This window comes from Cavia porcellus, unplaced genomic scaffold (genome assembly GCF_034190915.1).
Source record: "Cavia porcellus strain 051 isolate PalLab524CR breed Dunkin Hartley unplaced genomic scaffold, mCavPor4.1 scaffold_21, whole genome shotgun sequence".
Taxonomy (NCBI): Eukaryota; Metazoa; Chordata; class Mammalia; order Rodentia; family Caviidae; genus Cavia; species Cavia porcellus.
In genome coordinates this window covers 50,575,544-50,603,060 of record NW_026947504.1, presented here as the reverse complement: position 1 = coordinate 50,603,060, position 27,517 = coordinate 50,575,544, and the positions used below count along the sequence as shown (strand labels likewise).

Below are 27,517 nucleotides of genomic sequence, written 5' to 3'. Positions count from 1 at the left end.
GAAGTGGATATTTGCTTTGGGGGCAAAATATTTTGTTACCAGCTAGTGATATCAGCTCTGATCTAGACTGCACTTCAAAAACCTGTTTAGCTGATCATATCCTAATCAACAGAGTGAACATAATATAATTATCTAAACTTCAAATGAGTTCTAATGTTTCCCTTTGGAACTAAAATACCATTATAAAAATTCTTATAGAAATAAATGGAAAATATGTGGATATTCGATCCAAATATCTATAGGTAGCTGGTCTTTACCTAAATAAACTCAGAGAAAATGTACGTATGTTAAGTAATATTCATTTCCCAATAACTTAATTAATTTCTTGTTGAAATGTGACTTACAGATAAGGAAGTCAGAAATGCTTCAGGTCAAGAGTCTTGGGTTCGAACTCACATTAAGAAGCTATAACATGCTCAGAACTGCCTCTGGCAAATAAGAAATAGGGACAACTTAGTAAGAGATGGTCACCTTCCCAGCTCAACCTTGAGCAGCCCCTGAGTGGCCCATAGTTTGTTGAGGGAAAGTCTCAATTTCAGATCCCGTTTGTGACCTTAGTGAGCTGAGTTTCTACATTTCACAAATTGCACGAGTCATAGAAAGCAGCTACCAGTCCTGTGCCTGGGGCACTTGCAAAAGCAGGTGAGACCAGGAGGGCGAGGAAGGGATAATATTTGGTAATAGAATCTGTGCCACAGATAATTCTTTAATAAGGTGGCCTCTTCTTCATCTTTGTGGTTATTCAAGTGGAAGTGAAAGGTCTTCCTATCTTCCCACCGTGCAGGAAATGATCACACACTGTTATCTTGAGGCTTATCCCCTTGAATGAGGCAGATTTTAAAAGTGGGGTGAATGCTCTCTTACCTCCTTGTATCAGTAGCAAATCAACCATACATGACTGTTGAATAATGTTTTGGGATACATGTCTCCAATACAAAACTCCCCAACACATCGAACACTCTGATACAGTTTGCTCTGCAAGGATGGCTACAGTTTAGAATCAGGGTAATAGATGAGTGGTTATATCTCTTAAATGCCTAGGATAAATTTTATCTTTTCAAAGGAAAATTCCAGTGTGTTCCCCCTTATAAGCAAAACAAATAGGCTCACTAAAAAGTCATAATCAGGAAAGAAATTTGAACCCACTCAAATAATTTCTTCTGAGTCATCTTTCGCTCCATTTCTTTCCCTCTCACCCTCCCATTGTATATACTTGCCAGCAAGTAAACATGAATGCTGAAGCAAGAACAAAAGGAAAACAGAAACATATATTTATGTAAACTTGTATTGATTCAACTAGAAAGAAATCCCACAGCTCTCAAGGTCTGAGTCACAAATCATTATGATCAGAAATGCTGATGTGCTGGGACTATCCGAGTACTTTCACTTATTATCACAGCTCAGGCCCATTTTAGAGCATAGTGAAGCTGAAAAACATTAAACATTGTGTTCAGCCTCCATTTTTCAGGTGCTATTTTGGGAAAGGGAGGACACGATGGTAACAGCTCCAGGCTTGTGCATTCAGCTCCGCATTCAGGCACCAACAGATCTACATTTGGGAAAATCAGAGGGAGGTCACATCACCTTTCCAAACATGAGAAAACTCTGTTCTTCCCAAGATGACCCGAAATGTTCTAATTATTGGTTATTGCCTCTGGCCAGCCGTGCAGCCAATGAGCATGTAGAGTTCAGTGAACCCACAAGCACACAGCTGTTATCTTTGACTTGTGGCCAAAACAAAAATTGGAACAGAATTTACCCAGACAAGTGTAAAGGCTTCTGTTTAAAACAGCTATTTTCTAAGCCAGATAAACAGCTTTGAAATGGAGAAGAAATGAATCCTTTTCTAGAATGTCTGAATCAAAGTGAGGTCAACGTGTGGAAGACAAGATGTTAACACAGATTACCCACACGGCTGCACAACTCTCCCAAAGAATGAGGCAGGCTCTGCATTTCCCAGTTGACTGTATTCTTTTGTCAACTTGCTTTTGTGCTTTGGAAATAACTTTCTGTATTTAGAGAAGGTAGCTATGCTAATTCAGTTGGTTCCTGATAGAAAGCATTGAGGGTCAGCAGACTGCTGTGCTGGAAGCTTCCATGAGCCAGCAATGGCATGGGCCAGGAGCCTCGCTGACAGAAGCATCAAGAGTTCTTATCTGGGAGTTTGAAGGAAGAAGAAAACAAAGTAGTTTTACTTGGGGCTCAAGTCAGTGATTTTGGCCTTTGAATTTGAACAAAACATTAACAAATACCTCATTTTTTTATAGGTAGCAGAGGGACTGGTATGAAATAGCAAGTAGGAGAGGCCAGGAAAATCACCCTCCCTGTTCCTTACACAAACACTACGTGCCTTTGCTAACCTGGCAATCCATCTTACAATCACCAAACAGTACAGAGCGAGGAAGCAATTCACACTGCAATAGTGCTCCTCGGAGCTTTTCATAGCTTGATGCCTATTGCAGCTGTTTATATTGTACCAGCAGGTGGGTATAAAATAGCAGATTCCAGAACCTACAGAAGCCATGTCCCAGGGTAGAAGAGGAGATGATTTTTTTCCAGTAGAGTGAATATGCATATCAATGTACCTGAATGGAGAGCTGGGTCCTGGTGAGCTGTCATCAGCAGCAAATCCATCGGCACCTCTATCTCAAGTGGTCTATTTCAGCGATAACAAGGTTTATGCAGCAAAGGTTTGAAAAGCCTGCTTCTCTTGATTCCAGTGGGGTTACAGACCACATCAGCAGCGCGGACAGCCGTGGGCCTCCTCGCAACTGTCTTCACTCCTAAATTCTCCCTTCCTTCATCATTTGCAGCAGCAGTAAAAATCTCATCAACTTTGAAGCGCTGGGTTTGTAGAATAATAAGTTCCAGTATCTAGACGCGGTAAGAAAAAGAACAATTGTAACTAGATGGCATCGTAGCCCATTTTAAAATATTCCATCATTAAGGCAGCCAGCTGCATAATTGGTGTCAACTTCATACCATTGGGCAGGGATAGTTATCAGAAACCCATTGAACAAATGGATGGGGTATTTCAAACCTATGAGCATCAAGCATCTCCAAAAATAACAAGAAGTGACAGCTGAAGTCATGCTTAACAGAATTGGTTTAAAATGTGAAATGGGGTTTAAAAGCAGCACTGCCCTCCTATTGGGTGTGAATGAGGCTTAGTGCACAGGAAGGGAAATCCCTATTAAAGCTGGGACTCCCGCTTTGTTCTCTTGTGTATGACAAGTAACTACTTCTCCATAATTCTTGAAAGGTCTAGGATGTGTGGAGAGCAGCTGGGTAGGTGGCCAAGGCTGGGTAAAACAACCCTCTCAGAAAGGAATTTGGTGAACTTTGTAAATAGAGTCATTAGGATTAGCCCCAATCTTTGTAATAATTCCAGAACTGATTTTCATCTGGCAATTTGTTTACATGAATTGAGCAAGAGAAATTGTGCCTACCACCTTCTGTCCCTTGCTAGACTATATGTTTCTTGAAAGTGATTGTCTGATTATTTTACCCTCCCTGTCCCCAAATCATTTGGCTTTCTTATAACTCTCTGACACTAGGGTCAACAAATTTGTCCTAGGAAAGATCAGGGAGTAAATAGGTCAAAAGTTTGCAGAGCATACAATCTATGTCGCAACTTCTTAACTCTGTCATTTTAGCATGAAGACAGCCAGAGTCTATACACAAATCAATGCATATGGGTGGTTTCTGATAAATTTATTTACAGAATTAGGTTGGAGGTTAGGTGTAGCCCACAGCCATCCGTTGGTGGATCTCTTATTTAAAACACTGCATCTTGAGTAAAGGAAGTTCTAGGAAATTCTGTGAATTTTTATTTCTTTTCCTACATTTGACAACCTATGGTAGACTGTTAGATTAATGACTCCCTCACTTTTTCTTACTTATCATGTCTGTACCTTAAGTAATTCCCTCTCACACTGAATGTTTTGGGCTTACCTGTGTCCTCTCCAAATTTTTATGTTGAAACTCTAACTCCTAATGTTTGAGAATGTAGCCATGAAATAAGAATTTGCAAATGGCAGTTAAGTTAAAATGAGGCCATTAGGATGGACTCTAGACCACTTCCTTATAAGAGTAAGAGACACCAGGGATGCACACACAGACAAAAGACCACATGAAGAGTCAGCAGGAAGACTGTCATCTCCACAATAAGAAGAGAGCCCTTGGAAGAACCCAGATCTGCCAACACCTTGATCATAGATGTTCAGACTCCATAACTGTGAGGGAATAAATTTCTGGTGTTTAAGCCACCCAGCCTATAGTCTTTTGCTATAGCAACTCTGACAAACTAATACACTGACTCTAGGACAGACATGTGACTTTCTTTGGTTGACAGGAATTGGGAATCATGATCTAAGCAAATACCGAAAAATGCCTCTTACTGCTATGAGACCCCTGTCAGCCACCTTGTTTGTATACAGGCCTGCATTAACATGCTGGATGCTAATAAATTCACTGTAGCCAGTCCCTCACCACCACCACCACCCCCCCCCCCAGCTGACAAGTCAAACCCCAAAAGCACTTGCCTAGCTGACTGGCAACTATCTGGAGATGTATGAGTGAATCCAACTGAGATCAACATAAGAACTATATGACTGAGACCAACCCAAACCACTGACCCAGCTAGAACATGGTTTTTGTAGTAAACGTACTAGTTTGGAGAAACAATGGATATTTATTGTATCTATCAACTAATTTCCATGTCTTCTGCACCCCTCACTCAAGACCATGTTGTTTGTTTCCTGCTTACTTGGGTCACTTCAAGGCTGGACTTCATTTTCTCACCTTTCCCTGATCCCTCCACCCATCCAGTAATTCAGTCTACTACCTTATCCACTCCGGACACCATTCTGTGCTAGGTGGGTATATTTATTTTCTATTACTGTGGTGACTTAGCAATTTAAAACAGCAGACATTTATTATCTCACAGTTCTATATTCAAGATACTTGACATGGGTCTCACCAGCTTAAAATTTATATGTCACCAAGACTGAACTTATATCCAGAGCTCTAGGGGAGAATCTGTTTCAGACCTTTGGCAGAATTTTGCTCCTTGCTGCTGTGGGACTGTTATCTCCATGCCCTTGCTGGTTGCCAGCTAAAGGCTGCTCACAGCATCCAGGGTCCACCCCTATATCTTCACTCATAGTTCATCTTCTTCATCTTCAAAGACAAAGTATATCAGGTTACTCTCATGTTTCAAATCTTTTCTGAAGTTTCAGGCATCACTTTCTCTAACTCTAATTTTAAAAAATTTTTGCTGTTAAGAGTTTATGTGAAGATGGGCCATCTCTAATAACCGAGGATTACCTCTTCATCCCAAGATCTATGACTTTTGTCACATCTGCAAAGTCCCTTTTCCCACATAACATAGCATATTAATGGGACCCAGGAATCAGATAACTTGGGAAGACAGGAGGTTCATTATTCTGCCTTCCATAGTAGGCAGCTATGAGACTGAAATCAAGGTTTACTTCTCGCCAGTTCTGCTGAGATGAGAAATTTTTAGAGGTTGACTACACACTCACTGGGTCATTTCCATTCACAGTCGGCAATGCAACAGCCCAGCCCGATAGTATGAAATTGCTCTTTCTGTTTATTTGCAGAGTAGTCTTCAGTCACATCTATGAACTTCTCCATCTCCTCAGCACGTCTCTGTACTTACTTATGACTTAGGATGTGATTCTCTAAATATGAGTTTTCAAGAATGGTGTCTGGACTCCCTTATATCTTGGGCTACTGACATCTAACGGTGGTCATTTTTGCTCAGCCATATCCCAACTGCTTCCAATTCTGAGAAGCTGGTGGGCCAACATAAAAGATTGTATATGAGAAAGTGTCAGTGTTTAGAATAAAATGTCCTAAGTCCTCATCCCTATACACTTAGAATTTTGAAAAGTGGTTTATTGCAGTCCATTAAAGCTACTAGGATATATTCTTCATCAGTTAGAATGCCTTCAGCTACAAGTAAAGGAAACCCTGATTTAAACTGGCATATACAATATGAAAAATTATTGTTTCACATTACAAGAGGCACAGATGCAGATCAGACTTCAGGGTCAGTTAATTTTGTGGCACAGAAAAATAATCAAGGTCCCAATTTCTTTCTCTGTCTCTACCCTGACACTCTTACTGTTACCCAGCCAGTCACAAGGTGTCGGCAATTCTTCCTAGGTTCCAATCCAATTATAACCGCATCAGAGGAAAAAGACCAATTGTTTCTCCTGCAACTCTACCTTTGCTGTGTGGTAATGTTTTCCTACAAGTCTCCCAGTAGACTTCTCCTCTGCTTTCAGTGGGAGAGTTGACCTAATTTCAAAGCAAGAAATGAAAGTATATGTCACTTCATCAAGGCTTTCCTTGATCACCTTTTAAAATATCTATTTGCCAAAGCTGTCTTCTGGCATTCCATCCACCTCCACCAAACCTGTGTTTTTCTGCTTAGCTTTTACCACTAGAGGATTTTCCTTGTTATTTATACCTCTTTCCACATGTATACTAGTATGTCAGTTTCATTGCTAGTGATTTGAGGCTCTTCTATTCACCTCAAACATTGCCTGGTACATGATAGGGTTCTTTCAGTATTTTTTAAATAAAGGAACAAATCACAGTTCCAGAACTAATCTGGCCCTTGAAGCTAGGTATGATCTACTTTTCCTAAGCCATATGCTGTGAGATGGAATATACTAAACAAGGCTGAATTTAGAGGAAATGGAGAAGTAAATGCCAGCCGAACGACCTACATTCTCACTATTAACCTTATTTGCCCACCATCACTGTCACTAATACTGGCCCGATTTAACATCAAAAAGACATTCAATTTTGTCGAATCTAAAAGTCATTCACTGATGACACTCCGTACCAAGGTGGTGGTCTAAGCTAAACTTGTGAAACTTTTCCTCACAGATCCATTCATCCCATCCTCATTTAGGGTAGAAGGAATGATAATTGCTGCTTCCAAATCAAAAAGAATTTTGCAACTCTGAAGTGTTACATTTTTGTTTCTATAACAAAACGTCTAAGAATAACATCTCAAAGTAAGAAAGTTTTACTTGGCTCATCAGTCAGAGGTTTTCGTTCATGGTTGGGCTGTGTCTCTGTTTGGGCCTGTGGTGAGGCAGAACATTTCAGTAGAAAGGCATGGAGGAGGGAAACTGCTCACCTTGTGGCAGCCAAAAGCAGAGAGCAGAAGAACTAAAACGGAAGGAGCCAACATCTTAGTTACTTTCTGATCACTGAGACACAATATCCAGTATCCATGGGGCCGGGGATTTAGCTCAGTGGTGTAAGTGCCTTCCTGGTAAGCATAAGGTCCTGAGTTTGATCCCCGGTACTGCCAAAAAAAAAAATCCAGTATCCATAATGTGAAAGAGGAAAGGTTTATTTTGATACCACAGTGTTTCAGTTCATAGTCAGCTGGTTCTCACACACAGCACCATGGCAAAGGCATACGGATGAGGAGAAAGGGTTCATGGCGTGGCCAACGGGAAGTAGCAAGCCATCCTTCTGTTTTTACTCCATTAAAGCTGCAGGCCTACTGTTTGGTGACACCCACACCCACAGTTGGTCTTCTCCCTTTGGCAAGTCCATCATCCAAAACCAGAACTACGCTAAACCAATCAGTGGACTAATACAGTATCACACACCACGGTCCAGAACCACACACCTATGATGCAGTCACCCTCCAAATGGATGAGCACTTGAGGGAACGTCTAGATACAAGCCATAAACAACAAAGGACAAAATACACTTTCCAAGGTCACACTCCACAGTCCACTATACCCCACTTCTTAAATTTCCATTATCTTCCAATAATTTCCATTATCTTCCAATAAATATGATTTAATCAATGGATAGATCAACTGGTGATCGATCCGTTGATTAAATGGAAGTTACAATCCTCATGATCTAATTAGTTCAAAAGCCCAGCAACTGACAAAAAAGATTTCAATATGATAAGTCTTTGGAGAACATTTTAGGTAATAACCACAATACTTTCTATTCTAATTATGGTAATGTTATATATATAATTATCCTTATAACTCCAAGAAAACAATTTTCCTCAAATTTACATATTAATAACCAATAGGTTTAGGTTAGAAATAATCAGTATAACCTATAGCAATTAATTAATGCAATATAAGAGGTAAGCAAGTCATATATTGGTGTCTGGCTATTCAAATATCCTCAGAACAGGAAGCTGAGAAGAACTTGGAGAAAGGCAATATGTAATCACATTCTCCATGATAAGTGTCAGGCTTCTGCAGTGTAATTCATAATATTTTGCATCATATTCTACTTCCAGAACTTTTGAGAACAAAGAGAGGGACCACCATGTCTCTGAAGAAAGACTTCTTTCCAAAAAACCTCCCTGACACAGAAGCCAAAATAGTCACTACATGTCATTTACCTTGTTTATGCCAGTCCTAGAAATCTCTTTCCATTCTCCTTCCTAAGACCTGTCTTTATCTCTCAAGAAAAAAACAAGGAGAACATTTAACCTGTTCATCTCAATGAGTTACTGTGAGAAGTCTTGCTTCAATAGATACAATCCAACATAGCCTGGGCTATAGAAAGCTGTCCCCATGGGAGCCCATCCTGCCTCTAGCTGTGTCTTCTTAGAGATTACCATCACCACAGACCTTCACAGATTTTGCTAGTTCAGGGTGCTATTCTGCTCCCCACTCCATCAGGGAATCAAAGACTACTGAATGAATCACTTCTGCCCAGGCTCCTGCCTTGGATCTCCAAGCTCCTTCTTGGAATTCCTTATGATCTCTAGGGTCAATTCCTCTCAAGGAAGCTTGACCATCTTTAGGACCTCTGAGACAAACCTTGTTACAATCTAGTATTTTCTTCTTCTTTTTTTTTTTTTTTTTTTGTCTTTTTCGGGGTTTTTTTATCGGTATCAGGGATCAAACTCACGATCACACACTTGCAAGGCAGGTGCTTATGCCACTGAGCTAAATCCCCAGCCCCCTACAATCTAGTATTTTCATTATTTATTTTATTACTCAAATTGTCCCAACTTGGGCCATTAATAATACTTCAGGTTGACTCCTGAGTTTCCATCCCATGTACCCTACACTTTGTTCCCACTTCACTGTGATACAAGATGATCCAGGTTCATCTACTAGTTGTCCAGCTTCAGCCTCGGAATCAGTTGCTTCTTTATGAAACCTAGGACTTTTGTTTTCATTGATTATTTCTTTGTTTGCTTGTTATTAAAGAACAATATTTTAAAAAGAAGGCCTAAACACCAGATATGCTTATTGTTATTGAAGTGTTACTGCTTCTAAGCCTTTTTAAAAGGCATCTGGAAAACGCATGTGCATAAGCTAACCCTGCACACAGACACAGTAACATTTCTGTATTTATACAAATGGATAGATAGATAGATAGATAGATAGATAGACAGATTGATATATTTAGAGATACTAAAGTTCATGAGCTTATGCTGATACCTCTGTTTGTGGTCAAGCTTCACAGGTTTCATTCTGACCTCCCTGCCCCTTTTTCCATATCTGTAATGTCTTCTGCAATAAGCAGAGATCTGAGTTATTTCCTACTTTATTATTTACTATATGCATTATATAAGTAAATACTGTATATTTATTAATTTACTTAACTCTGGTATACACACTAAGCCTTCCAAAATTAAGCCATGAGACCATGAGAAACACATTTACTAATAAAATCACATTATTTGTGCAGTTATTTTTTTATCTTTATGGCATTCAATCAAAATACTCTTTACTTAAGTTACTTACCTGGGTACATTTAAACACAATTTTAGGGCCCTACTTGTAGGTCCTACTTTTAGAATCTTAGGCTAAGTAAGTGTCAAATATATATTGTGCCCAATCTTTAAATGTCTTCTTTATAAGATTGAAGATCTTCATTAAATGAAAATGGGTTTGACTCTTGTGTATATTGTATTTATGCTTTATTGTTTTTCTATACAATACTTTAGTTGCCTGAGACGATCATTATAAATTTCATTTTATTATTCTAAATTTGTATTACCCCCTTAAGTGGTATATTGGATTGCTATAGTTCACAACCTCTAGCCATAAAATACAAAGCAATAAAATCTTCTAATTAATGCACACATATGCAAAGTTTGTAATTAAATGCAAAGCTATAATTGGACCCAGTGCCCTATCTAACACAAAACAGCAATAGCAAGGAACTGAGGGAGAAAACAATAGCTGGAATATTCAGTCATTGAAGTTCAGTGGTTATTTACAGTAATTTAAAGAAAAAACATTATTCTAGAATGCAGGGAGAAGATGTATTCACATGACCAAGGAGGAAAAATTTTGTCTCAATTCATCATTACACCGGTAAGGTCTAGTATGCTCATGACACACTAAGATGGGGGCAGATGACAGCAAATTTACGGATGTGGTAGCTCAGGAAATAAGCTCATCTATAGCCTATAATCTGCCCACATTTATCCCTACACGGTCAGACACGCACACACAGACACACAGACACACACAATCAGGGGCTTTCAATTTCTCTTTTACTTGATTTTTTTGTTCTCCAAATTTCTATATAAATACTATGATTCTTGTTACAATTCAGTTGTTCTAACTTTCATTCCAATATTTTCAATGATGGAGTCAACTGATTGGCAATATAATCTTCATGAATTTCCAAATTAAGAAAAACACTTAGGAGTTCTGAATGTTATAGGGGATGAGAAAAAACCCAAGCTACTATGTTACATTAATTTTAGGACCTAATTAAGCAAACTTGCTTGGGCCCTAACTTCTAACTGAGCACCAAAAGCCACCAGCACACACACAGTTCCCTAAGCTGGAGCCTAGAAATCACCCACTGTTCTTTTATTTCTCTCTGCCCTGGGCACCTTCAATCCATCAATAGTCCGATTAGTTCTGTCTCTAAAATGCAGTGTGAATTCATTTTCACCTTTCAGTCTCTGCTGTCACGGTGCTGATCTATCCACCATCATCTGTCAGTAGCCTACTGAGACATTCCTACCTCCTCTCACATCATCCACTTTCCCACCTTAAATATATCCTTTATGCTACACCCACATCACTAAGCTTTCACAAATACAAATCTGATCACACCACTTCATTGTTTAAAAAATGTTAAAGACATTCCATTTCCTTGTGGATGAAGGATCCTCTTGGTCTGGTCCCTTGGGGATCTGGTCACTCTGCTCCTCACTTTAACATATTCTCTGAACTCAAACTGGAACCACCTTTCAGTTTCCCAAACTTCTTTCTTCTCCTAAGGGGCATGACCCTTCCTCCCTCTCTGCTGGGCCTAGTTAACTTCTACCAGTCAGTCATATCTCAATTCAAATGTCACCACCTCTAAACAATCCTCCCTACCTCCCACATAATAAAGCAAAGTACCTCTCATATATTCTCAAAACACAACGAATGTTTTCTTTATTGTATTGGTTATAATTTAAATTCTACATTTATTTGCAAATGTATTTAAGTACTGTTTTTCTACCCATTTATTTGTAAATGTATTTAAGTACTGTTTTTCTACCCACTAAATATCCTTAGCCCCCAGGTGAGTCAATACGTGGCACTTATTAGGTAATCAACAAGTACTGACTGAATACTGTGTAGAAAGGCAACAGCTTGAATATATGGACTGTTCATTTATGCCTTCTTTGTCAACCATCAACAGCAGGTGGAATCAAAATCCTGTCAGTGCACGTGAATCTCCTATTGCGATCCCTGAAGTTCCGCTGAGCTCAAGACAGATGGACACCCTGCAGCAGCCGTGCAAAATGGCTCTCAGATCTGACCTGCATACAAAGCAGAGAGCAAAAGAGTGCTCCAGGGCGGAGCGCCCGCAGCCTGTCAACATCCGTAAAATACAAGGCCAGCTCTGGCTTTGACCCCTGCAGGTCCACTAAAACATGGTAAAGGTGCAGAGAAGGGATAGACTGCATTCTTGGAATTACTCCAGACAATCTGAATACATTGAGTGAAAGTATGACCATTTATGAACCATTCTGTATAATCTGTTAATATGTTATTATCTTTCTAACCTCAATGAGCAGGAGACTAAACACTGCAATAGTGGTTTTTCTTTTTTGTGGCATTTCCAGGCGATATATCTTAGAGTAAGAAAAAAATAAAGGTAACAGTCTAGGACTGCCTCTTTTTGAGCTGCATGAAAATATCACATCCAGACCACATGGTACATAGATTGCAGAGGAGACCAGTCTGGAGAGGAGAGATGGCTTCATCCCAGAAGGAGCCAAGGACCACACCCTGGACATGGACTGAATGGTGAATGCCTGCCAACCCTAAAAAGGAGTCATGTGCCTGGATCTGATCCCAGTGCACTGACTGAGCATCACAAGGGACATTCAGGTGGCAGAAGTTGTGGGCTGCACAAGGTACCTGAGATGTAGACTGAAAAATTATACAAGCAGCTTCCAGTGCTAAAAGAGAAATTAGTGGGGTCTAGGAAAGTAAAATCAAAGTCTCTGGCCAAGGAAACTTGGTTTCTGAATGACAGATGCAGGAAAATGAGAAACAAAGAAGACAGAAACCTGGCCTGCTCCCCTTCCAAACTCAAGTATCTTTCATTCTTACTGGGATTCCATAAGACTACAGAGTCTCAATAGGTTCATTTTCTGAATTTGTTCCCCTGATGAACCTGCCAGATGAACCTGGCAGTTTAGTTCTTGTATTTCCATTTCTATTACTGATCTGCAGTGACACACCTCAGGAAAAAATATACTAACTTTACAGAATGACACAGCTAATTAATGGTATGCCTTATTTAACTCTTAAAGTTTGGTCGTCTTCCTCAAGAACCCTTTCAAAAATGTTAACATTTCGGTGGTTGTTTAAACTTTCTCCATCCCATCAAACCGCACTCTACATTCTTTGCCAACAGGTACCTTTTATTTTATGAAGAATACAAAAAGCATAGGGTAAGAAATAGATCCATTTGCTCCCCTCCCCTTTGACAAGAAAAGAAGGCTAGAGGGTTGCTTTCTTTGCCTCTATCTGAGAAGAACAGTCTCGCGCTCTGTGTTACAGCCTGTCCCAGTCCCCAGAGGACTGGTTAACCAATCACATGCTCCTTTCTTTTCCTCTGTCTTCCAGATCTCCCTGGAAAAACGTTTCCTCCCATTTAAAAAAGAAAAAGTTATCCTTTTCCATATTTTCTTCTCCCTTCCCAGGTGACTTCACAGGCTCCTCTAAATTCAGAGATTTCTGCTTTGGTCCCTCCTATTCACTTGGCGTAACTAAAAAGGCTCTCATCAAGTCAACGATAATCTGCTCAGGCTCAAAACCACTGAGCACTTTTCTATCTTTTTTTACTTGCTATGCTTAATGTGGTGGACCCTTTCTCTTCTCTTTGCTTCTGTGACACCAGTCTCTCCTAATCTCTTTCTTGTTTGTGCTCCCTTCCTTCGGGGTCTCTTTTGTCAATGTCTCCCCTTCCTTTTTCTTCCCCCAGCTCACACCTAGATTAGTCTGTCTCAGCCACAGCAGCCAGCACCAGCACATAAATACACAGAACTTACAAAGAGCCAATCCTAATCCTCTGTGTTCTGTAGAACTCTGTCCAAATAGTCTGCTAAAGTTTCATTTGGACACAACAGAACTACCTTTAACTTATTACATCGAAATTGAACTCCTAGGTTTCCTCTAACAAAAAATTCTCTAGGGACTATTCAATCCCAGTCACCCAAATGAGGAGCTGAGAATCAGTCTAGATTTTTGTCCATCCTTTACCCTTCATGCACAATTGGTCACCAAATGCTATTGATCCTGCTTCTTAAACACTTGGTAACACACTGCCCATGTCTGTCCCCATTTTCACCGGTACTGTCAGGCTCTCCTCACTACTTTCCTGAATTGCAGCAATGGACTCTTAATTTAGCTGGTTGTCTCTGTTCCAGCATCTCTTAAATTTTCCTGCAGAGTTCTTGTCTGCTTTTATTCTATAAAAGGAATACATTGGGAAAAATAACAAGACTTCCTAGCAAGTTACAGAAATCATTCCCAGTTTGAGAAACACAATTATTTCTTCTAATAATGACTATGCTTATGGGTTATCAGTACTTTTTGCATAAAGTTTCATAAGTCATAAATTAGTTTACACATCGTAAATATTCAGATGTGTAAATTAGTTTACATGTCTCAAATATCCAAACAAAGACAGGGCTCAGGAAAATTAGAAAATACCATAGTATGAATGTAGCAATTAAATATTCAGTAACTAAATAATAACTGAACTCATCGGAGGACATGATAACTGGTGTTCTACCATTATTCAGACACTCAAAAACCAAGTAGGGGCACAGCAGATCTCAGATTTCACAAATGTCAAGGTGTCTATTAGGGACCTTAATGATTAAAGACAAATTCCTGGATTTTACAACCCATGTTTAAGTAAGGCAAAGAAATTTTGAGTTGAAGTTCATCCTAATTCTAAGATTTTTTAATCTGTTTCTTATTTTTACCTCTATTAGGACTGATTTGCTTACATTTTCTTCTTCACTTTTTTACTTGTTTGAAACTTTCCGGTATAGATTTATACAGGGTAAGTACTATATTGCACTCAGTAGAAACTCAGACTCTTAAAGATTTCCCTGGGTGTATTAGTCAGATTTCTGTTGCTGGGACAAAATACATGACACCTGCCATTTAAAGGAGAAAAGGTTTAGTTTAGCTCATGTATTAAGAAACTTCAGTCCATGGACTGACCAGCTCAGAAATGGGCATGATGGAAGTGGATGATGCAGAAAGCTGTTCATTCAGAGTGAGTTGGAAAGAACCAGAGACTGACACATTTCTTCAGCCATGCCCCCATGACCCACTTCCAATCAGGTAATGCTTCACCATAGTCCCGTTAGACCTCATGGATAGGTCAATTAGTTGGTGAAGTTAGTGCCTTCCCTTCCAATCACTTCTCCGGGAATCTCTTAATCTAGTCAGGTTGACACTAGAGATAAGAAGGTAATCGATTACTCTGTAATCAATGAGAAGATGGTCAAGTGATGATGATAGAGATGCTGATGAAGAAAAATCCCTTTTTTACTCATCTATATACCTAAGTTTGCCAAAACATAGTTCCAATCCTTAAAATATTAAAGCAGGTTTTACGTGAAAACACAGTCATTTTGCAGGGTCACAGGTGGCAGACCCTGCCTCTGTCAGATACAGTGTAAGTTATGCTACAAAAAGATATCACTGTGCTCTTTCATATCAGCCTCCAAGACAAGCCTGAAATTCTCTTAGTGATATGGCATGGTTACTTTTTTAAACTGGGCTCACAAGCTGTTTGTTATGAATCTCCTCTACTTTTTACAGGCAGTGAATTTCTCAAGTTCAGACTCACTCCTTTCAAATTGAAAGGGCCTGACTTGTACCATCTAGGTCTGACATAGCCTGATGTAGAAGAAACCACTAAGTAGCTGAAAGAAAAAACCCTTTTGGGAAGTATGAGATATACTGGTAAAATGCTGTTATCCAAAATCTTTCACCAGAGCAGGAGATGACTTTCAACACAAAAACCGCAGACCACTATCAATAATAAAGAAATAATTTACTCCAATAATTATGATGAAAAAAAATTCTTAGTATTAAAAGAAACATCAGCTATTAATTTTTATTCTTGATACTTCTTACCACAGTATGACTCAGAAAAATCATTTCATGAAATTAATGATTACTGTAACGCTTGCCACAGAAATATCATTGATGGTTATCATCATCATATCCCATAATCTATTGGAGTTATGACCAGAGGGCAGCGGGAGCCATAAGTCTGTCTTCTAGTAAGCGTGAACATATAACTGTACATATATACTCACACACATGCATCTACATAAACATGAAGGGCTTTTACATTTATCCCAACATCACTTTACTTAGATCCTTGTACATAGGCAAAATTATAAAAATTTTAATTTTAAAAAGTGTTCTAATATAACATTAACAACATCAAAAGAAAGAAACCAACTCCCCCAAAGCAGTCAAATGGAAGATTTGCCCCTAGAATGCTGCATTTCAGTCTCCTATTTTCTTTCTCTTTCCCTCTGCCATGAGGGAAAGACACAAAAAGCTGAGACATGAGACTGCAAAGAAGGTCAGGACATAAGTGATAATATTATAGGAAGCTGCTTTCCAAGGTATCCATGTCCCGCACACTTGCAAGTATTATCAAGCAGCTGATTTTGTTTGTGGCTACACCTTATAAAATTTGCATCTATTCTTTGTAATCACCCTGATACATTAATTTAAAATAAGCATTAGCCTGTATTTACGATTTGCTGTTTACTGACACAGCATGAAAAAGCAGAATATTGGTCTATAATACTGGTATAACACTGATCTATAATAGTATATACCACATAGTACTACATACACAAAACCTCAAATTTTTCTTTGAATTTATAGTACTGCTCTAAAGGAGACGAAGTTAGCATGTGACAAGTTCGGGTTGATTTCCCATTTTGTTTCCTAGCTTCTTGGCTCAATAAGCTAGACCTTCGGCAGTGCCAAGCATACGCTGACTGCCCTGAATTACCCAAGGTATGCTGGAGGCCTTAGGAGACCATATGTTAGGCATCTGACATATGTTAAAAAGAGCTGGTCATATTACTGAAGCATATTTCCATAATGGAGTTTCAGCAATGTTAGAATTAGCCCTGTAGCTCATCATGTTTAATTCATGCTTAATTACATTTGAATTTGTGAACTTTTCCACAAAGTCTTCACCACTGTACCTTTACCACAGCAGTCATGCTTTCTGCATCTTTTGTGCTTTAAGTACAAATGTCAGTGCCATGTGAAATTTCACAATTATATTATTCACTGTCATTTTTCATTCAGCCATGAATCAATATGATTTGATGATAACTGTACAATTATAAAAATATTAGCTAGTAGACATCACCCTTGTGAACCTAGTGTTAAGCATTATTATAATGAAGTCAATGTTATGTCATGAAATTCCTAGCCAGCCTGAACTTAACAGAACATGAAGTCATTTCACTTAATTGAAAGTGTTAGCACTCAGTTTTTCTACTTCAGCAATAGAAGTTCCATACAAATTAGAGCTGTTTAAGAAGGATTGCCTCCACAGTTGCCTTTTACACAAAGCAGCCAAAACTCTGAGTTATAATGGCATTTCTTATTCACTCAAACTTCTCCAAGGGCCGTTTGATTATCTCCTACTGCCATGTTTAAATCAAGTTCTACAAAGCCATCTATCAGGAAATCATAAAATCGTAGCTCAAAAGAGCTTTCTTTATGAGTTGTCTCTGCAGAAGACAAACTCAGAGCCAGACTTTCCTAAGATCACAGCGACACAGCAGGTGATTGCGATTGGAACTCAGGTGTTGTGATGTTCCAGCCAGAAGATCATTATGCGTGTGTGCTGGAGCACCTCATAGTAACGGTAGTTGAGACTCAAAAGCAATGCCTGATGCTGGGCTCTCAGGAAGTACACCAGTAAGGACAAAAGCCCTCTCCACCCAAAAAGTCATCCCTGGAAGTCTGCTTTTAGGGCTACAAACATCAGCAACACAGCTGCTCCTCTATTGTATTTTCACCAAAGCATTCTTAGTGGAACATTGTTAAAATGGCAACAATATGTTATAAGTAGAAGATATTTCCTAAAACATTCCATGGAATCCATTAGCCTAAGCCTCAAGTTAATCTATGCACAGGACAAGAGATAGACAGTGTCTGATAGAGGTAATGAACACACAATGAAATGAAACCAGACTGCTTTGTACACAGTAGATGATAATGGTAGGCACCCACAATGTGAAGATCTGCATAGCAAACAAGCTTCCAAGAGACAGAAATAGATTAAAACAGAAAGGGGAAAAGGGGGTCAGATAGAAAGCACCAGACTGACACACACATACACACACACACACACACACACTGGAACCCATGAATAATGTCCAGTGCCCAAACTCTGCCTCCCTATAGACAAGTTATATCTACAAAGCATTTCCCTTTTTATCCCACTCTTAGTCAGAAAAGGCAAGAAATATTCTGAGTCTACCTTAAATGTTCTTGCCTAAGGTTTTCTCTGGGCATGTATCACCAAAAGATGGTCAATCGCTTGGCTGAAAATCCCAAGGTTTTAGATCACTTTTTGAGTTCTAGCAAACAACAACAAAAAAATATCCCCCACCCTTCCATTCTGTGCTTTAAATCCTCCTCAGAGTTTTGGTTATTTTTGAAGCCCACAAAATATAGAAGGGCTCTTTTACCTTCTAACAGTCTCCTGGCCTTTCACCTCTATTCTACACGTTCAGATCTCACTCTTGCAGGCCAGAGAAAGTGATCACAGAGACATTCAAGGGCTCTGAGTTCAAGGTTATTCCCTTCTTTAAACCGCAAGAAATTATAATGGAGCTAGGCAATTCTGACTGAGAGGTAACCCCTTTTGGGATAAGAGGATGGTATATAATCACATCAGATAGTTCAATCCATCCAGCAGGGCACTATGTGGTGAGAGCAGAAAGAACAGAAACATACGCTCTATTTTCAAGAGCTTAGCCCAGTGGAGGAGAGAGGACATTTAGGTAGAGAATACCCAACCATAGAATCAAGGTCAGAGGAAGGAGAGGGAGAAAGAAATGGATGGGAGAGATAGAAATAATTGGATAAAGGATAAAAAGAAGTAGAAGCGGACCTTGAAGTAAATAACAACAGTCATGCAAGCCCCATCTTCCCACCAAGTGCTATCCCTTATATATATTATCTTATTTGATAGTATTTATGGCTTCAGGTCTCCAGGAAGAAACTGCAGTATTTAGTGAATCAGTACAGTATCTGTCTCTGAAGCCTTAACTCTAGGTGAAGCAGCTAAGCAAAGGGACATTATTTATGGATAACAAAGCAAATTTGCTACAGGTAGTTTGACAACATCAAATCAATCTCAAAACGTTGCCTGACTGCTCCTTCCTCCAGGAACATGATCTGCCATCTTCTCTTTGCTTTGAGCACCCTTTCAGACCTGGCATGGCACCCTGGACAGAGCAGCTGTCCAACATTCACTTGTTGGCTTGCCTTGAATTAAACTTCTTCCACTCTGAGTAACTCCACATTATTGTCATCATTGAGTGATCAAATTCTTACCTATATTTCATTTGCAATATACTTGACGGAATTTAGCCAGATAAGACCCACTGTGATATATATTGCTTCCAACTACAGCAATAAAAACTCTCCCTCCTATTCCTCCACATGTCTAGGAGCTCTTCCAAGTGCAAAGTCACCCTGAAGTGCAAAGAGCACAGGTGGAATTGAGAGATTAGTGATATAAACACAAGGGTGATCAGAAAGTGGTTGAGGGCAAGCGAACAACAGTACTTGTCATGCGAAAGACATTCTCATCCAGAGCAGGCCAAACCTTTGTCTGCCAGCTTTAAAATGCTGGCCACAATTTGCCCTCGGTTTGCCAGAATAAAAGAGATTCTATTGTGGAGCTCTCTCTAGGCTCAGGGCAATAATTATTAACTGTGGCTTCCACAGGCTAGGATTATGCCAGGTGGAAAAAACCATGGGCTTTAATCTGCTTGATCTGAAATGTCAAATTGGGCCTAAACACTTTCTAGTGTTGTAAGTGCTCCTGGGAGAGCCAAGATCTTGTTGCCTTAGACCTTCTGTTCTCAGCTCAGGCTTTTCTTTTGCATTTCCACACTAATTAGAATTCTTTGCAAGAGAGAATAATTGTTCTCGCTATTATGTACTATCAACAAGCCATTTCCAAGCCTTTGCCCAAAGTTCAGTGATTAGACTGCAGTGGGTATGCCTTCTGGTCACCCTCCCCTGCACACACTCTGAGTAGACAATAGTCCATCCTGTTGTTTTGAGATTAGAAAAATATTAGGCCTTCCACTTTTAATCTCTGTGCCACCCGAGCAGGGAAGATCAAAAATGAGTACTCCTCCGGGACCAAAGAAAGTACAGCTCACTTTTACAAAAGTGATAGAGAAAGCCCTTGTGAGGAATAGTATGAAAGCACAATAGGGTCACACTCGAAAATGAGGCCCAAACCGACTGGCAACACGGACTCTCAAGAATGAGGTGGGTTGAATGCACAAAGCAATAAAATGAAACCAAGGCCAGAGAGCAAAAGGACACTGGCCTCTCCAGATGGAGACTCTGGATGGTGCTGGATGCTGCTGGGAGTGCCAGCTTGAAGGTGGCTTGTCACCGCCATTCCTTCGCCACCAGGAGCAAAGCCATCAAGCATGGGAAGTTACTAAACCTACTAGAAACACAAATTCATTACCTTAGTGTGCCACTCTGCTTTGTCTAGTTTCTCAAATTGTAAAGATTATTTTTCAAGAGTAAAAGGGATCTTCGTGACTAAGCTCTCAAGGAATAGCAAACATTGTGTAATAAAAGAATCTGACTTGATTTTTGATGTTTTACTGCTGACAGATTTCAAGCCCCCCCAGCAACCCCCCCCCCGCCCCCATTCCATCTCACACTCCAGCAAACCATCAAGGAAACCAAGTAGCTTCCTCCTTTGGCCCCTGCAGCAAATTTAAACCTCACAAGCCACAGTCCATGTGTGGAAACCCACACCCAGGCCGCAGCCCCTAACCACTAGAAAGTCCCTCTGCTCTCCCAAACTGCTATGAGAGTGGTTAAAAATCCCCCCTGCACTCCCAGAGAGCTCATTATGTCATAAATCTTTGCAAACCCTCTGGGTGCATCTATGGCATCATCTCAACCAAATCAGAGTTGTGGTTCCCCCTACATCTGTGGGTTGAACACCACACTTTGTTTAAAATGCACAATAGCAAAGCATATTTAAAAACTTAATCAGAAGCATTTTTGAAGACATATTCATAAGCATACAAAGAAATTTGCAACATGAGTAAGATACCATTTATATTAAAAATATCAGCATTTGGTTATGTATGAGAAAGAGAGAGATGAATAGATAGATACATTTCTCTAAAACCTGCTAATCTGAGCTGCTCCAGCAAAGGCATACAGAATAAGAATCAATTAACCAGTTACTTCAAGTTATAATCTTTGTACCTATATAAGGCTTCAATCACTTACCATAAATGTATTCTTATATTATCTAAGCCACTCCCAAAAAGTAGAACTAAATAAAATATTAAACCTAAGATAATTTTAAGCTAACTAAAAATAAAATCTTTCTAACTCATCGGACAAGCCAGAGTATGTTTTTAACAGAAACAGCCTTCACTGGCAAAGGTGTAAGGCCACGGAGGGCCTGTTAGCATAGCAGCCAGCTGTGGCAAAGACTGGAAACTTATACACACTTATATCTCAAAACTAATCAAGTCTTCTGACCCAATGATTCCATTTCTAGCAATCAAGCCCAAGGTACAAATCAGAACTATGCACAGAAATGTATATAAATCAACTCCCATCCCACTGCTGTTAAAGTTGCTCTTTGATTTCTACCAGTGGAATGCAGACACATAGTTGTGTTATGTGATGCAGACATAAGGCTTACAGTGAGCCCTGCAGTCCCACTCCAGTGCTTTCCCCCGAGTCCCTTCCTCAGATTCCACGCCATCCGCTGATGTTTCTTCTAAGGTGTTTCTTCATATTTTTAAATAGCATGCATATCCCTCTACCTCTTGATTCTCAGTTTGGGACAGAATGTATTTCATTGATATTACTGTGACTGAGATTTCAGCTCCCTCTTATCATCATTCCCAGGCAGTCATATTTGCTCTCATCTCCTCCTCTCAATATTGCTACGCCATGGCCAGGTGTGGTGGTGCATACCTGTAATTCCAGCACTCAGGAGGCTGAGGCAGGAGACTCGTTGCAAGTTTGAGGGCAGCCTGGACTATATTGTGGGCTCAAGACCATCCTGAACTATGTGGCAAAACCCTGCCTGAAAAAAAAAATGTCATGAAACAATGTTCATTTTATAGTACTATAGCTATGTACATACTGTATTAAGCCAAGAATTGTGCGTTAGTTATATTTCCTTTTTATGACATCTTGTCTAAAGTTAATAATTTCTTCTTCTTTTCTATGTAATTCCCTCTAATATTTTCCCAGTGTTCTCAAACATTTGTTAGTTAGCTCCTCCAAAGAACTACCTAAGAATCTTCTCTCTCCTCTTGTGTTAGTTGAATACCATTTTACTTTCTCGCTCCCTTTTCCCCCATAGTTGGTTTGAATAGATTTTTTGAACAGCTTTCCAAAAAAATAAACAAGAGAGTACTCCATGTTTTGGTATTTCTAAGTCTGGAAAAGCCTCTATTATTGCTTTTATAATTTTTCCAACTTCATTTTTAATTTCTCTCTTCTTAGTTTAATGTTGGACTTTCTGAGCTGATCCTCCAATTTCCTTCTCTTTCTTCCATTTTCTGTCTCATTTTGCTTCATTTCTGAGAATTTCTCAACTTCAACCTCCAGTCTTTCTCCTGAGTTGTTATGCTCCTGCCATTTCTAATTTTAAAGATTGTTTCCAATCCCTGATTGAACTGAATCTTTTTACCACATGTTATATTTGTTGTACACATTTAGTGTCTTTTATTACTCTGAAGATATTATAGATTTTTGTTTTCTTTGCATTAGCTGTTTTACAGATTATTATTATGATGATGATGATGATGATGATGATGATGATGCATTAGTTTCTCTTCAGTGTTGAGTGAGTAGTTACTCAAGTGGTGATTCTTAACCATACGTTCACATTAAAGTCCACAATTCCAAACTTGATTAGAAGCTCCGTGGCCTTGATTAAGACTCAGCCATCAGTGCAAATGTAGCGCACATGAGCATGATTTATCAAATGTGCTAAATTGGAAAATGTTTAAATCTGAAGTAAACAAGGCTTGGTGAAAGATGGAAGGTTGATATTTTGAGGTCTCCACCTTGGAATGTTATATTTCTTCAGAAATTCTCTGTTAACCTGCCAGAGATAATGGAACTAAATGAAAAGGCACTATACAACTGGAAATTAGAATTCTGGAGGTAGGATAGGCAGAAATCCCTGAAGACTTTAAAGATTGTGCAGAGTTTTATTTAGTAGCCCTGACCTTAGAGGTGTCCTCTTTTTCTCCTGCTTTCTGTAATACTATTGCAAAAACTGTGGTATGTAGTATGGCCTGGAGACGGGACACAGACAAATGGCCAGAAAGGGCAGTTAAGGGTAGAGGCTAAAGGAACTGTTAGATTACTGGAACAATGTCCCATACTCCTCAGAATGCATGGGGCTGCAAGACCAATGTAATTTATTGACACTTAAGGTTTCTAAAGATGAATCTTACTCTTAGGACTAACTGTAGCCAGCACACAAAGATAAAATGTTGTAAGCTGGATAAAAGTACCAGGGAGCAGCCTCATATGGAGCTATATTGCTAAAATAAATCTTCCTGGTAGCTGATCAGGAGCTCGAGGTTTCTGTGTATTGAATTTTAGCCTATTTTTTTTAGTCATGTGCTCCTATAAAGACACTTATTACAGTCTGAAAAACCTGATTATGAAGCACAGTTACAGAAAACGGATTATGCAAAGTGAAGATCTTGTGTTCATTCTTAATAAGTATACTAGTTAACAGGCAACAGAGAAACAATGAACTAATGAACACCTACTACCCCTAATTCATTCTTAATAAATATACTAGTTAACAGTTAGGCAACAGAAAAACAATGAACTAATGAACACCTACTACCCCTAATTCATTCTTAATAAATATACAAGTTAACAGTTAGGCAACAGAGAAACAATGAACTAATGAACACTTACTACCCCTAAAATAAGTGCTTATTTTGAGTATTTTGAGTAATAATATCTTAGTTACTCTTTTTGTTGCTGAGACAAAATAATGTGACACCCAAAGTTAAAGGGGAAAACGATTATTTGGCTTACAGTTTGTAGAGGTTTTAGTCTTTAATTTTCTCATTCCAAGGCAGGACGCATGGCAGATAGGCCTGTTAGAGAAAAAACATTCACGGTGGGCAGAAGGTTGCTAAGCAAGGGAAGGGAAACTTAGCAGCTTTTTTCTGCCTCTGTTATATTCTGTCTAGACTACCTGGATTTGGGTAGTGCCAAGCCAATCAATAGACTGATTTAGTAAATACACACCTTTAATCCCAGCATCACATACTCTAGATCCAGCCACCTCTGAAAAAGCCCTGCTTATGACCATCTGAGGCTTTGGGGAGACATCCAGATATAAACCATAACAAATAATGAATATTATTTATAAATGACCTGCACTGTTTGGCAAACTTAGGTAAATGACACCTAGCAACTTAAAGCAGATGAAGGCAATTCAAGGTATGAAGAATTTACCTTGTCCCTTTTCTCACTGGGAGAAAATAAAAATAAATCTTTCTGCTCTTTTTCTGGACTTTTGGTTCCAGTTGGATTCTTGCTTTCTACAATTTCTTGGATTTCCTTTCTACAGTTTGCTTTGGTTTCATTGGTACCTTGCTGAAAGAAATAGGGAGAAACATCTATAGAACAGGTTCAAAGATGGGCTAGGCATGATCTGAAAGATTTTGAATCCCTAGTACCAGCCACTTTCAACTTCAGGGTAGTGATTGGTTTCAGGGGATAACTGAAACACTGAACTTCAATGCTATTATTCTGGATTCTCCAGAGAAACAGCACCAACAAAGATACACATAGGCACATACACACACACTCCAAAAGACTTATTATTAAAATTGTTTCACACACTTATTGAGGTCAAGTGCACTGAAAGATTCTACCTGCAAGGTGGAGAAATTATCTGGTGGCATAAATTCCAACAGAATCTGGGAGTGATAATGTTTGCATAGTTCAAACAGACAGCAAATTCACCTTTGTCTTACTCTATCCCTTTCAGGCCCTTACAGACTAGATGACAACCACCCACATTGGGAAGGGTGATCTTCTTTGCTTAGTCTACTGATGGAATGTTAATCTCTTATGGAAACACCCACACAGACACACCCTGAAATGATATTTTACCAACATCTGGTATAGTCAAGTCAGGTAGATACACAAAACTGACCACTGTGACTCTTAATATATGAATTTTGTCATGTATAACCCCAGGGAGAAAGATTAGCATAGATCCCATAGACATTCTATTGCAATTCAAATATTATGTAGTGATATAATGCCACATAGGTACCCATGCATACATCTATCCTTATCTAACCATGCCTATATTATGTTTACCATGTATATTTAAATGATTCCATAAAATACTCTCTCAGCCTCAATGCTATGAGTGAGTACCCCTTCTGTGTACTGACGTGGTACTCTATACTTGTTCTATTTTAGCGCTGTTTGTAATTTCCTGTTTATACATTTCACTTCCAGAATTTAAGTATGAAGGCACATTTAGAGGTCATCCACAACTCTATACCCTGCTCAATGCCTAGCATAGTGCTGATTACATAGTAGGCATTCAATAGTTACTGCATGGAGAGGCTTATGGTGTCGTTAATTACTGCTTGTCTCATTTATTTTCCCATTCCAGTCTAAATAGTCTGGTGATAAATATGAAGGTATAAGGAGGAGCAAGAGTGGACAAGTGTCAATATATCAAAAGAAATGGACTCTTCATATAGTTAAACCCGTTTTTAGAAATCAAATACTGAAAACCACAATTCTGCTCTTCTACAGTTTTGAAAGGACTGTAAGTTGATACAATCATGTTAGTCCATAATTAACATTAAATTAACATAGCATACAAATCAGCAATTCCATTTCTGCACTCTTCAGAAATTCTTGTCTACATGTGTAAGAAACATACATGAGAATGTTTATTAGAGCTTTGCTCACATCACTCTAGAAATGAAACATGTAAGTGCCAATTGACAAGAGAATACCAAAATAATGGAATGGTGAGTGAGCAATAATGAACTAAAGTGACACACACATATACAGTAGATTTTAAACCAGGCATAGTCGTGAATGCCTGTAACCGCAGCACTGAGGAGGTTGAGGAAGGAGGATCATCGTCAGTTTAAGGCCAGCTGAGGCTACATAGTAAGTTCAATGCTAGCATGAATTACAAAGTGAGATCCTGACTTAAACAACAAAAATAAGAAAAACAGATTTTAATTAAATCAGATTAACACTCCACTATAATGTGCTGAAAGCCTTCAGAGCAAAGACTCAGGTATTTACAAAGAAGGAGTTCTACTTAAAGACTAACACAGAAATCCTGCCTAAATAGGACCCACAAAAGCACAAACAATAAAAGCAAAAATAGACAGATGGAGTTGCATAAAACTAAAAAGCTTCTACACAACAAAGGAAACAATCAACAAAGTGAAGATGTAATTTACAGACTGGGAGAAATATTTGCATACCTTGTAAGTTGTCAGTATCCAAAATGCACAAGGAACTCAAATTAGTCAAAGCATAAAACCAAATAATCCAATTTTAAAGTGGGCAAAAGATCTGAGAAGATATATCTCAAAAGAAGATATGCAAATGCCTAACAGGTATACTTAAAAACGTTCACTATCTCTGCTCATCAAGAAAATGCAAATGAAATCCTGAAGGAGATGGCATTTCATGCCTGTTGAAATGATTATTGGCCAAGAGACGAAATATAACAAGTGTTGATGACAATGTGGAGAAAAAGAAATACCAATACACTGTTGGTAGGAATGTAAATTAGTATACCCATTATAGAAAACAAGACGTTCTTCAAAAAATAACAAACACAACTACCGTGTGGTCCAGAAGTTCCATTTTTCCTTTTGGAGATGCAACCAGTATGGAAATGAAGTCAGTATGATGAAGAGACTCCTACACTCTAGGTTCACTGTAGGATTAGCAACAGTTGCAAAGATAGGGAACCAATCCAAGTAGCCTTTTATGAAACAAATATTGTATGACTAAAACTTTTAACAATAACAGATCTTATAGGCGACTATAAAGCACATTGTGTGGAGCTCTTTTTGGTGTCTTAGTGACTGTTTTCAACATAAAATATTTCTTCCTGGAAGCCTGTCTCTGTTTCCTTTCCTTTAGTAACACTCTTGCCTCTTTTATCCTTCCCCCTTGTACTTTTCACAGCTTCTAATCCATTAGCCACTCTGATATATGGATTTAAATGCCCTTCTTATTACACTCTGTTGGATCCAAGTTCTCCAGGTCTGATTTTCCCATCTCTGTCTCATAATCGGTAGCTCTTTGAAAACCTTCATTTTCAGCCCCCAGCTCTCCGCATGTCTCTCACCTTGCCAAGACTGAACTATGAACGGCCCACAGAGTGCCACATGCCTGGTGCCTCTTTGGGCTGTGATTACTTCTCTTAACCTTGTTCTTCTGGTTAAGCAATGCTTCTTGGCCCAAAGTTCACACCTGTACCCCTAAATTTCTTTCCTTCTAGTCTCTTTTTGACCTTTTCTAATCTGGCTTTTACCTTCTTCGTTCGAGGGAAACATAATGCTACCAATTACCTCCTCCTGCGGGCCATGCCTCCTGGCCTCTGTGCCAGGCTTAGCCTGTGAGTTTACAGCTACCTTTGATACGTGAAACAC

At 39.1% G+C, this 27,517-nt stretch overlaps 1 long non-coding RNA gene across 1 annotated transcript; it reads right to left on the bottom strand.

Annotated features, from left to right (window-relative positions):
• Positions 1 to 252: 252 nt before the first annotated feature.
• LOC134472053 (uncharacterized) lies at positions 253 to 27,517 on the bottom strand. Its single transcript, XR_010041878.1, has 3 exons — positions 27,214 to 27,517; positions 2,586 to 2,874; positions 253 to 1,549 (listed from the first exon to the last, which is right to left on the bottom strand). It is a non-coding gene; the product is annotated as an uncharacterized LOC134472053 (long non-coding RNA).